Below are 12655 nucleotides of genomic sequence, written 5' to 3' on the forward strand. Positions count from 1 at the left end.
AAACTCAAGCTAAAATCCAGAAACATTTTTATTGGCCTGGACTACATAAAGATGTAGTTAAATTTTTCCAATCATGTCACACATGTCAAATGATAGAGAAACCTCAAGCAGTGATAAAACCAGTGCCCTTAATACCCATTTCAGCATTTGAGGAACCTTTTACAAGGGTCCTAATTGATTGCGTAGGACCGCTTCCTAAAACAAAAAATGGGAATCAATATCTTTTGACGATAATGGATGTGTCTACTAGGTTTCCAGAGGCCATTCCAGTACGTAATATTACATCTAACAAGATTGTGGAGGAATTACTTAAATTCTTTACTACATATGGCCTACCCACAGAAATACAATCGGATCAAGGATCAAATTTCATCTTGAGGTTATTCAAAGACGTTATCATAGCTTAGGAATAAAACAATTTAAATCAACTGCGTACCATCCAGAATCGCAAGGAGCATAAGAAAGTTGGCATCAGACATTAAAGACAATGTTGAGCGCTTATTGTCACGATTATCCAGAGGATTGGGTTAAAGGAATTCCATTCGTACTGTTTGCAATTAGGGATGCACTTAATGAGTCAACCAAATTCAGTCCTTTTGAACTATTTTTTGGTCATGAGATAAGAGGGCCACTTAAATTGATTAAGGAAAAATTGGTGAGTGAGAAATCGGAAATTACATTATTGGATTATGTATCAAATTTTAGGGAACGATTAAACAGAGCAGGAGAATTGGCTAGACAACATTTAAAAGGTGCACAAAATGTGATGAAACGGGTAGCAGACAAGAAACCCAAAGTCCGTAGATTGCCAGTGGAGATAAAGTTTTAGTGTTGTTACCAGTGGTAGGTGAACCTTTAAAAGCTAGGTTTTGTGGACCTTATCAGATTGAAAGGAAATTAAGTGAGGTGAATTATGTGGTAAAAACACCAGATAGAAGGAAGACTCACCGAGTGTGTCATGTGAATATGCTTAAAAGGTACTTTGAAAGAGGAGAGAAAAAGGAGGAGGTTTTAATGACTCTAACTCAAAGTGACGAACCAAATCCAGATGACTGTGAATTTGACATACCTCAAATTAAATTGGAAAACGATGATGTTCTTAAAAATTGGGATAAATTGTTGAGTTACCTTCCAAAGCAAAAACGAACTGACCTGAAAGCGTTATTGATATCACGTGGGCAAGTTTGTGGAGATAAATTGGGAAATACTAAAATGGCTATACATGATGTAGATGTGTGAAATGCTGTTCCAATCAAACAACATCCATGCAGACTTAACCCTTTAAAATTGGCACAGGTTAACAAAGAGATTGAGAGTATGCTTAAAAATGGCATTGAAGTGGGTTGCAGTCAATGGAGCTCACCCATAGTGATGGTACCTAACGGTTGTGTGTGGACTATAGAACTATAGAAAGGTTAATGCAGTTACAAGAACGGACTCTTATCCTAACCCACGTTTGGAGGACTGCATTGAGAAAGTGGGACAATCGGCTTTTATTTCTAAACTCGATTTACTTAAAGGTTACTGGCAGGTATATACCAATTCAAAGTTATGGCATTTGGCATGTAAGACTCCCCAGCCACATTTCGATGGTTAACTAACAAAATTTGTTTCAGGATTACCCAATTGTGCGGTATACATCGACGATCTGGTAATTTTCAGCCAGACATGGAAAGAACATTTAAAACATCTGATTGAGTTATTCAATCGACTTCAGGAGGCGGGTTTGTTGACAAACCTAGCCAAAAGTGAATTTGGAAAAGCCCAAGTCACTTTCCTTGAGGAGTTTCCGATACCCTCGAGACGAAGGGAAATAATGCGATTTCTTAGCATGAGTGGATTTGATCGAACATTTGTGAAAACCTTTTGTAGCGTGGTTGCTCCACTGATGGACTTGCTGAAGAAACGTCGAAAATTTCAGCGGATAGCAGACGTTCAACAGGCATTTGACAGCCTGAAAGCTGTGATAACCAATGCTTATGTGTTGGAGAATTACAAGGGACTCTGTGATCAGATTGAACTAAAGTATCTGACTTTAAAGAGAAATGCCGAGGTGTAGGACCTTCTTCTTCCAAGAGACTGTCAATCGAGAGGGATTCCAGTTGGAGGAAGAAAAAACAAAAAATGGACTATATTGTTGTACCTGTTTGCGTGTGTTGTTTTTTTTTTTAAACGAAAAAGTATACTTACTATGTGCATTTCTTAAAGGATAGTGAAAAGGTGAAAAATGAAACCATCTTGAAGTTTATGGTTTTTTTTTTCTTGGGGGAGGTGTCATGTGAGAGTACCTTTTAAGAAATGGGTGTGTATATAAGTATCTGTAGTGAGAGTACCTTTAAGAAATGGGTGTTTATAAATGGGTGTGTATATAAATATCTGTAGTGAGAGTACCTTTAAGAAATGGGTGTTTATAAATGGGTGTGTATATAAATATCTGTAGTGAGAGTACCTTTAAGAAATGTGTGTTTACTACCAGTGATGTCAGAGTGTGGGTGGAGCTGGGCTGTCTGTCAGCGTTTTACTTTCGTTTTCGGCTGTTTGCTGCAGAGTGTGTTTTAGACCATAAGACCATAAGACATAGGAGTGGAAGTAAGGCCATTCAGCCCATCGAGTCCACTCCACCATTTCTTGGACCACTCTCCTAAACTGTCTAAATCTTTCTGCAGCCTGATTTCAACTCCATTTACCCGCTCTCTCTGCATAGCCCTTAATTCCTCGAGAAATCAAGAATTTATCAACTTCTGTCTTAAAGACACTCAACGTCCCAGCCTCCACCGCCCTCTGTGGCAATGAATTCCACAGACCCACCACTCTCTGGCTGAAGAAATTTCTCCTCATCTCTGTTCTAAAGTGACTCCCTTTTATTCTAAGGCTGTGCCCCCGGGTCCTAATCTCCCCGGCTAATGGAAACAACTTCCCTACGTCCACCCTATCTAAGCCATTCATTATCTTGTAAGTTTCTATTAGATCTCCCCTCAACCTCCTAAACTCCAATGAATATAATCCCAGGATCCTCAGACGTTCATCGTATGTTAGGCCTACCATTCCTGGGATCATCCGTGTGAATCTCCGCTGGACCCGCTCCAGTGCCAGTATGAGGTGTGGCGCCCAAAATTGCTCACAGTATTCTAAATGGGGCCTAACTAGTGCTTTATAAAGCTTCAGAAGTACATCTCTGCTTTTATATTACAAGCCTCTTGAGATAAATGACAACATTGCATTTGCTTTCTTAATTACGGACTCAACCTGCAAGTTTACCTTTAGAGAATCCTGGACTAGGACTCCCAAGTCTCTTTGCACTTCAGCATTATGAATTTTGTCACTGTTTAGAAAATAGTCCATGCCTCTATTCTTTTTTCCAAAGTGCAAGACCTCGCACTTGCCCACGTTGAATTTCATCAGCCATTTCTTGGACCACTCTCCTAAACTGTCTAAATCTTTCTGCAGCCTCCCCACCTCCTCAATACTATCTGACCCTCCACCTATCTTTGTATCATCGGCAAACTTAGCCAGAATGCATCCAGGCCCATCATCTAGATCGTTAATATATAAAGAGAACAGCTGTGGCCCCAACACTGAACCCTGCGGGACACCACTCGTCACCGGTTGCCATTCCGAAAAAGAACCTTTTATCCCAACTCTCTGCCTTCTGCCTGACAGCCAATCATCAATCCATGTTAGTACCTTGCCTCGAATACCATGGGCCCTTATTTTACTCAGCAATCTCCCGTGAGGCACCTTATCAAAGGCCTTTTGGAAGTCAAGATAGATAACATCCATTGGCTCTCCTTGGTCTAACCTATTTGTTATCTCTTCAAAGAACTCTAACAGGTTCGTCAGGCACGACCTCCCCTTACTAAATCCATGCTGACTTGTCCTAATCCGACCCCGCACTTCCAAGAATTTAGAAATCTCATCCTTAACGATGGATTCTAGAATCTTGCCAACAACCGAGGTTAGGCTAATTGGCCTATAATTTTCCATCTTTTTTCTTGTTCCCTTCTTGAACAGGGGGGTTACAACAGCGATTTTCCAATCCTCTGGGACTTTCCCTGACTCCAGTGACTTTTGAAAGATCATAACTAACGCCTCCACTATCTCTTCAGCTATCTCTTTTAGAACTCTAGGATGTAGCCCATCTGGGCCTGGAGATTTATCAATTTTTAGACCTCTTAGTTTCTCTAGCACTTTCTCCTTTGTGATGGCTACCATATTCAACTCTGCCCCCTGACTCTCCTGAATTGTTGGGATATTACTCATGTCTTCTACTGTGAAGACTGACGCAAAGTACTTATTTAGTTCCTCAGCTATTTCCTTGTCTCCCATCACTAGATTACCAGTGTCATTTTGGAGCGGCCCAATGTCTACTTTTGCCTCCCATTTGTTTTTAATGTATTTAAAGAAACTTTTACTATCATTCCTAATGTTACTGGCTAGCCTACCTTCATATTTGATCCTCTCCTTCCTTATTTCTCTTTGTTATCCTCTGTTTGTTTTTGTAGCATTCCCAATCTTCTGACTTCCCACTACTCTTTGCCACATTATAGGCTTTCTCTTTTGCTTTGATTCATTCCCTGACTTCCTTTGTCATCCATGGCTGCCTAATCCCCCCTCTGATAACCTTTCTTTTCTTTGGGATGAACCTCTGTACTGTGTCCTCAATTACTCCCAGAAACTCCTGCCATTGCTGTTCTACTATCTTTCCCACTAGTCTCTGCTCCCAGTCAATTTTTGTCAGTTCCCCCCTCATGCCCCTGTAGTTACCTTTGTTTAACTGTAACACCTTTACATCTGATTCTACCTTCTTTCTTTCAAATTGCAGACTGAATTCTACCATATTATGATCACTGCCTCCTAAGTGTTCCCTTACTTTAAGATCTTTTATCAAGTCTGGCTCATTACATAACACTAAGTCCAGAATGGCCTGTTCCCTCGTGGGCTCCATCACAAGCTGTTCCAAAAAGCCCTCCTGTAAACATTCAATGAATTCCCTTTCTTTGGGTCCACTGGCAACATTATTTACCCAGTCCACCTGCATATTGAAGTCCCCCATGATCACTGTGACCTTGCCTTTCTCACATGCCCTTTCTATTTTGTGGTGCATTTTGTGCCCCTGGTCCTGACCATTGAAAGGAGGCCTGTACATAACTCCCATTATGTTTTTTTTGCCTTTGAGGTTCCTCAACTCTACCCACACAGACTCCACATCATCTGACCCCATGTCGTTTAGTGCTATTGATTTAATTTCATTCCTAATTAACAAGGCAACCCCGCCCCCTCTGCCCACCTCTCTGTCTTTTCGATAGGTTGTGAATCCCTGGATGTTTAAATGCCAGTCCTGAACCCCCTGCAACCACGTCTCTGTGATGCCTCCCACATCATACCTGCCAGTCACAATCTGGTCACAAGCTCATCTACCTTGTTCCGTACACTGCGCGCATTTAAATATAGCACCTTTAATTCTCTATTGACCGTCCCTTTTTGTTTACAAGTGTTGGATCTGAAGCCAGACCAAGCAGGTGTACTGCTGTTCTCTCTGCCATCAAAAGACTATCTGTTGATCATTTGGTGAATTCAGAATTATAAATGTTTTCAGTCGTGACTTTAACCTGATGTGCTTCTGGTAAAAGGTGTTTTAAGTCATATGGATGTTAAAAGGAAAGCTTAAAGGATTACTTAGTGTTGTCGGCTTTGGGGCTTGTATTTGAATTAATGGTTGCTAAGATGTTCACTGTATGTTTTAAAAAAGTCAACTTGAGTTCATAGAATAAACATTGTTTTGTTTTTAAAAATACTTTTCCATTTCTGCTGCACCACACCTGTAGAGTGGGCCGTGTGCTCCCCATACCACAATCTATTAAAAGTTGTGGGTCAGGTGAACTCCATGATACACTTTGGGGTTCTCTAAACCCTGACCCATAACATTGGCCTTACTGATTGTCCACTTGCCACCAAAAAGGAAAGGAACAACACTCTATAAACGTTATCCCCTTACAGGTGCAACGTCCAAAGCTATGCTTCTAAAAGGAGGAAGAATTAAATTCCTCCCAATCCCCAGAATCAATTGAGCAATCCACCAGAATGCTAATCCCACAAACAAACAATATGGTTGGGTTGTGGAAGGGGTTGTGGATGAACCTTTGTTAACAAATCACTAATCATTTATAGATCCCCCATCATCATAAATCCTTTTTTGTGAATTGATAGCAGAACATGGTGTGATTAAAGGACAGCCATGGAAAGTCACAATTTGTGAAGAGAAAGTGTAGGAATTTGTGGTGATTGCCACATTAAGGGCATGAAAAATGGTCACCTGGCTTGGGGGATCAATTGGGCCACAAGGTTGGGAATTGCCCCAGGGGGTGGAGTCCTCTCTTAGGATAGAGACATGTAGGGGTCTAGGTGCTGCCGTCTGGCTGCTGTACATTTCTTATTATTAATAAATCATTTTGTATTTCTTTTGTACTGTATCTGGCGATGAGGATAAAATTATCATAGCACTGCAACTGGCCCAACACCTGTGAGTATCCTGTTTTGAATGCCTCTCTTTGGGCAAATAGACCAATTTGAGATATTGCCAGACCTGGAGTAACGTAGAATCAGAAAAGATAGTCCCAATCTGCGTGGGCAATGGAGAGAACATGGGTCAGAACCCACAAGAAGGGTGAGCGAAATGCAGAAACATACCTCCACTTACATTGTAGACTAGGAGGTGAGGTGGTCCATGAGGCTCAGTGCATTGAGACTGACGGACAGACGCAGAACAAACCTGAATTGGCTGGTGCAGTCAAAGGTTTGGAAACGCATAGAGAAAAGAAATCAAGAGAAAATTGTTGTGTTCTGTGTTATAACCGTGGTAATGATGTATACAGAACTTTGAGTTCTTTAACTAGAAAGACTATGTATTAACAAACACATGGAAAGATAACTAACAAACTATAATGCAGATGATGACTACTAAATGAATTCAGTGAATTCTCTTGGAGCTACTCGAAGTGCGACTATCCTCTTGTATGGCCTACTACCAACTGCCGGGTGCCTCGAGTCACATGATAGATCTCTATTGCCACCAGCTGGTTGGATGTCACATCACTAACTACATACAGAACTGTGCACAGGCATATCACCACAAAAATAACCCTGCAAATCAAGATAAAAATATATAATTAATATTTTAAAAACATTGCCGCGTGAAAGCTTTTTGAAAAAAAGGGCACACGGAAAGCAGTGCTTTAATTGAAACAAATTCCCAAGTGAGCTGCAGTGAGGTGTCCCAAAGCACCGGAGAAATCCAGGAGCTGAAACTGACAAGTTCCCAATGTCGGAGCGGAACCTGTTGGAGTTCTATGACTGCAATTGCTACACTCATGGACTTCAGGTAATAGCAGAGAAGTTTTCAACCTGTTTTTTAAAAAAGGCAAGTTAAAACCATGGCTCCTTGGACCTCTGGAACACTGGGTCTCCAAGTGAAACAGACAAATGAAACCCAGCATCTTCAGAGAAAAGAAAATGAAAGAAAAACAGACTCTCCAAACAACCAGAAGGGGAAAAAAACCTCCAGAAATCATTGAAATGATCTTCCCTTCGGAAAAATAGAAGTTTAAAAATTTCAGAGAAGAGCAGCCATGTTCGTGACAAAACTCCAAATGCACAGGAAAAGCACTGAGAGAAAGACAGCAGCTGTTGACAGTAAGTTATTTTTTAAATTGACAGTCTTAAAGTGGCAATGATGTGGAGATGCCAGCGTTGGACTGGGGTGGCACAGTAAGAAGTCTTACAACACCAGGTTAAAGTCCAACAGATTTGTTTCGATTCACTAGCTTTCGGAGCACAGCTCCTTCATCAGATTCAACTGATGAAGCAGCTGCGCTCCGAAAGCTAGTGATTCGAAACAAACCTGTTGGACTTTAACCTGGTGTTGTAAAACTTCTTAAAGTGGCAATGCATTTAAAGTGGCAATGCATTTAAAGTGGCAATTCACTTAATGTGGCACCCACAGGAAGGAACAAACTGCTATGGACAGGATTACTGGGGAAGATCCCAGATAGGGGCAACTTTCAAAAAAGGCCCATAAACGACAAAGAACTCAAGGAGGAGGCAATGCAAGACCTAAGAGTAAGCAATGAAGACCTTTGAGGAGGCAAGAAAGAGGCAACAAAGACCTCAGAAAGGAGGCAATGTAGCACCCCAAAAAGAGGGAAAAGACAGAGCCCAGATAGAGATGAAAAAGATTCATTGGTGGCAGAGAACTCAAAGAGGGGGCAATACAACACCACAAAAAGTGGCAAAAGACCACAGAAGGAGGGCAATGAAAGACCCTAGGTGGAAGGCAATGAAAGACCCAGAAGAATGGCATTGAAAGACCCCAGTAGAGCAATGAAAGACCCCAGAAGGAGGGCAATGAAAGACCCTACAAGAAGGGCAATGAGAGAATTGCAGAATGGAAACAAGTCAACACTTTGTCAGAGACAGACCTGACCAACAGTGAAGCCAAAAGGGTTTGGCTAAAGTTAAGACAAGTAGAAATGAAGGTTTCATTTGTGAAATGTATATGTCCAGTAAGAACATGCTGGAGTCCTGTGGTGGCTCGAGGTAATACTAGAGAGACTTCCAGTATAACTGAATAAGGGTTTATTCAACAAGTAAAGGTAAACTGTACACAAGCACAGAGTCACTAAACACAGCCCAAGTACCAGAAACAGAGTACCACAACCATCCATTCACACGTGACAGACCAAGATTATGAAAGAACTGTCAAGACCTAAGACTTTATTCTTTTGTGATGACATGTGCCTGCATACATTATTTAAAAACCCATATAAAGTACATAATATGAAACTTTGGTACTGGATCAGGTTAGATCTCTGTAATTATTGTCTCTGAGACTGGACCTCTGAAGTGGACGTGGAGGGACGGATCATTCATTTATTTTATTTTTTTTCAATTTAGTGTACCCAATTCATTTTTTCCAGTTACGGGGCAATGTAGCATGGCCAATTCACCTACATTGCACATCTTTTGGGTTGTGGGGGCGAAACCCACGCAAACATGGGGAGAATGTGCAAACTCCACATGGACAGTGACCCAGAGCCAGGATCAAACCTGGGACCTCGGCGCCATGAGGCAACAGGGCTAACCCACTGCACCACACTGCTGCCCTCGAGACGGATCATTCATAAACATGTGGATCACTTGAAGAGCAGAGAGATGCTCCAGCAGTCAGTGTTGCCATGGAGAAATGTTTTTGAACCCAGAAGCTCCGAAGTACCTGATCGACCTGTAATATACATAAGTGATGTCTCTGTGGAAGGAAGGAGTAATGAATTGCCTGTAGTAGAAGTGGTACCCATTATTGCAGCTCCTGTTAATGTCCATCCTGTGGAAACATTTCAGACTGTAGAATTACACAACTCTACAAGAAACAGAAAAACCTCTCAAAGGCTCGATTTATAAATGTACAACTCAGATATATAATGTTTAGTTAGTATTTAGGACTGAGTAACTTGGTTATTGAAGTTTGTATAAAGGAGTTAAAGGGGGATGATGTGGTGATTAGCACAGCTCCTGACTTCATCACACCATGGTTCACTGTGGGCGGCACGATAGCACAGTGGTTAGCACAGTTACTTCACAGCGCCAGGGTCCCAGGTTTGATTCCCGGCTTGGGTCACTGTCTGTGTGGTGTCTGCACATTCTCCCAGTGTCTGCGTGGGTTTCCTCCGGGTGCTCCGGTTTCCTCCCACAGTCCAAAGATGTGCAGGTTAGGTGGATTGGCCATGCTAAATTGCCCTTAGTGTCCAAAAAGGTTACGTGGTATTATTGGTTACGGGGATAGAGTGGAGGTATGGGCTTAGGTAGGGTGCTCTTTCCAAGGGCCGGTGCAGAATCGATGGGACGAATGGCCTCCTTCTACACTGTAAATTTTATGATTCTAAAAGAGCTGAACTCCAGAGGAAAGGCAAAATAGACTGCCCTTGACATCAAAGCAGTATTTGACCGAGCGTAGCATCAAGGAGCTCTAGCAGAAGTGAAGTCAATGGAATCGGGGAAAATTCTCCACTGATTTGAGTCTTATCTAGCACAAAGGAAAATGACTTTGGCTGCTAGGATCCAATCATCTCAGCCCTAGGACATCACTGCAGGAGTTCCTCCGGTCAGTTTATGAGGTTCAAACATCTTCAGCTGTTTCATCAATGATCTTCCCTGTATCTTAAAGTCAGAATGGGACTGTTAACTTATGGTTGCACAGTATTCAGTACTATTCATGACTCCACCCTTAGTAAGGGCGTGGAACAGTAGTGGACTCGCCAACATTAGGGGCATTTAGATAGTCATTGGATAAACATATGGATGATAATGGAATAGTGTAGATGGGCTTTAGATTAGTTTCACAGGTCGGCGCATCATCAAGGGCAGAAGGGCCTGTACTGCGCTGTAATGTTCTATGTTCCACAGATACTGAAGCAGTCCAGGCCTGCACGCAGCAGGACCTGGACAACATTAAGGCTTGGACCAATAAGTGGTGAGTAATATTTGTCTCACACAAGTGCCAGGCAGTAACTATTTCCAACAAGAGAGAGTCTAACCATCTCACCTTGACATTCCACTGCATTGCCATTTTTGCAAACAAAGGAATAACTTCAAACTTATGAAAATTTGAGAAGTAGACATAAGGATCCCAACAGTATTGCTGGTGTGAATTGTTTGTCTATTACTCTTGCCCCAACATAACTGGAAGCATCACTTTCAGGTGAGACTTTACACCTGCATAATGTACTGCAGCTCATTCAGATGCCTCACCAAAGATCCCAGTCTTTGAGCTCAGTCCAAATTGTGGCTATTCAGAAGGCCTTTACGGCATGGATCGTACCTGGATAATTACTTTAGTGTTGATAAATTCAAGCTTGTTTCTGGATCAGAACATGGGCGGATATGTTTCTATTATGATGCAGAGACTGACAATGAAATAAGTCTTCGGGGAATGTCAGCAGAGTTGAAAGCTCCCTAAAATAGCATACACAATCTATGTTCATGCCGCATCAAACCAGAGGCTCGTCTGCCGTGCTGCTTGGAAAGTTGCAATCATCTTAACATTAGGTGTGCCTTTGAAAAAACTGTATCTCATATTTTACCCAGTGCAAGATGAAGGGAGCATTTTTTGGCACCTTGGGCTGGATTCTCCGCCCTGCCACGCCAAATTTCTGTTTCAGCACGTCGGCGGGATGCTCCGTTACACCAGCTGGTCAATGGAGTTTCCCATTGTGGTGCAGCCCCACGCCGGCAGGAAACCCCCGGGCTCCCGGCAAAACAGAGCATCCCACCAGCGGAGAATCCAGCCCCTTGATCTGCAGACACCGAAATAAAGAAAATACTGGACATAGTGGTGACGAATTAAGCCCGATTTATTGTCCAGATGGGCAATGCTCAGTTTTTAAAAGTTGGATCGTTTATCTGACAATGTCAGTTTGATGCTTGGTACATTAGGTTAAAAATGACCCACAAACAGGGCAGCACGGTGGCGCAGTGGTAGCACTGCAGCCTCACGGCGCCAAGGTCCCAGGTTCGAATCCGGCTCTGGGCCACGGACCGTGAGAAGTTTGCACATTCTCCCCGTGTTTGCGTGTGTTTCACCCTCACAACCCAAAAAGATGTGCAGGTTAGGTGGATTGGCCACGCTAAATTGGCCATTAATTGGAAAAAATGAATTGGGTACTCTAAATTTTTTTTAAAAATTATCCACAAATATTCTGAAATAATTCGTAAGAGAGAATTTCAAATAAGAAATTACTTACATGGTCAAACAGAAAACTTCATTTTTTCTTCCGACCCAAAAGGGTAAATTTCAGTACTCATCACAAACATCTAACTCCCTTGTCTAATTAAGAACCTTCTGTGCTTGCAGACGTTTATCACAGAAAAGTAGCAAGAGGTAAGGATAATAATGGAATTAACTTACTTTTCTCCCATTATACACCATAGGGCGACTCGGTGGCAATTGTTTGTGGCTGTGTATTTTAGCAGTTCTCAACTTTGAGTATGCAGTGACCTTCCCAGAGGCCCACAGCTGGGATGAGGAACTTGAGAACAGGTTAAGAAGAACAGCCCCAGCTTCTCTCAGGTTGAAAGGAGATTTGATAGAGGTGTTAAAAAATACCATGAGGGGTCTGAACAAAGTGGATAGGAAAAAACTGTTCCCGTTGGCAGAAGGATCAAGAACAGGAGATCGCAGATCAAGATAAACGGCAGAAGATCCAAATTCAGTGTGAGCAAAAATGTTTTTTACGCAGTACACTATGATGTTCTTTGATTTCTTAATGAGGATAGCTTCGAAGTATTGTGTCTCACAAAGAAGATCAAGCTATATTTTGAACAAAAATGATTTCTTAATGAGGATAGCTTCGAAGTATAGTGTCTCACAAAGAAGATCAAGCTATATTTTGAACAAAGCTAATTTATTTACATTACAAAATGAATAGATTCATCTTGAGTGCTAAGATATAAAAGATTACAGATTGACTTAAACTATGATACTAACTACAGAGCTCCTGATAACATGACTACTCACTATCTCGCCTAACAACCTTCTCCCCGAATCAAGAGTATCACGTGATCCATGTGTATGCACTTGATCGCCATCTAGTGGTTGGATGTAGTT

This window comes from Scyliorhinus torazame, chromosome 6 (genome assembly GCF_047496885.1).
Source record: "Scyliorhinus torazame isolate Kashiwa2021f chromosome 6, sScyTor2.1, whole genome shotgun sequence".
Lineage (NCBI taxonomy): Eukaryota > Metazoa > Chordata > Chondrichthyes > Carcharhiniformes > Scyliorhinidae > Scyliorhinus > Scyliorhinus torazame.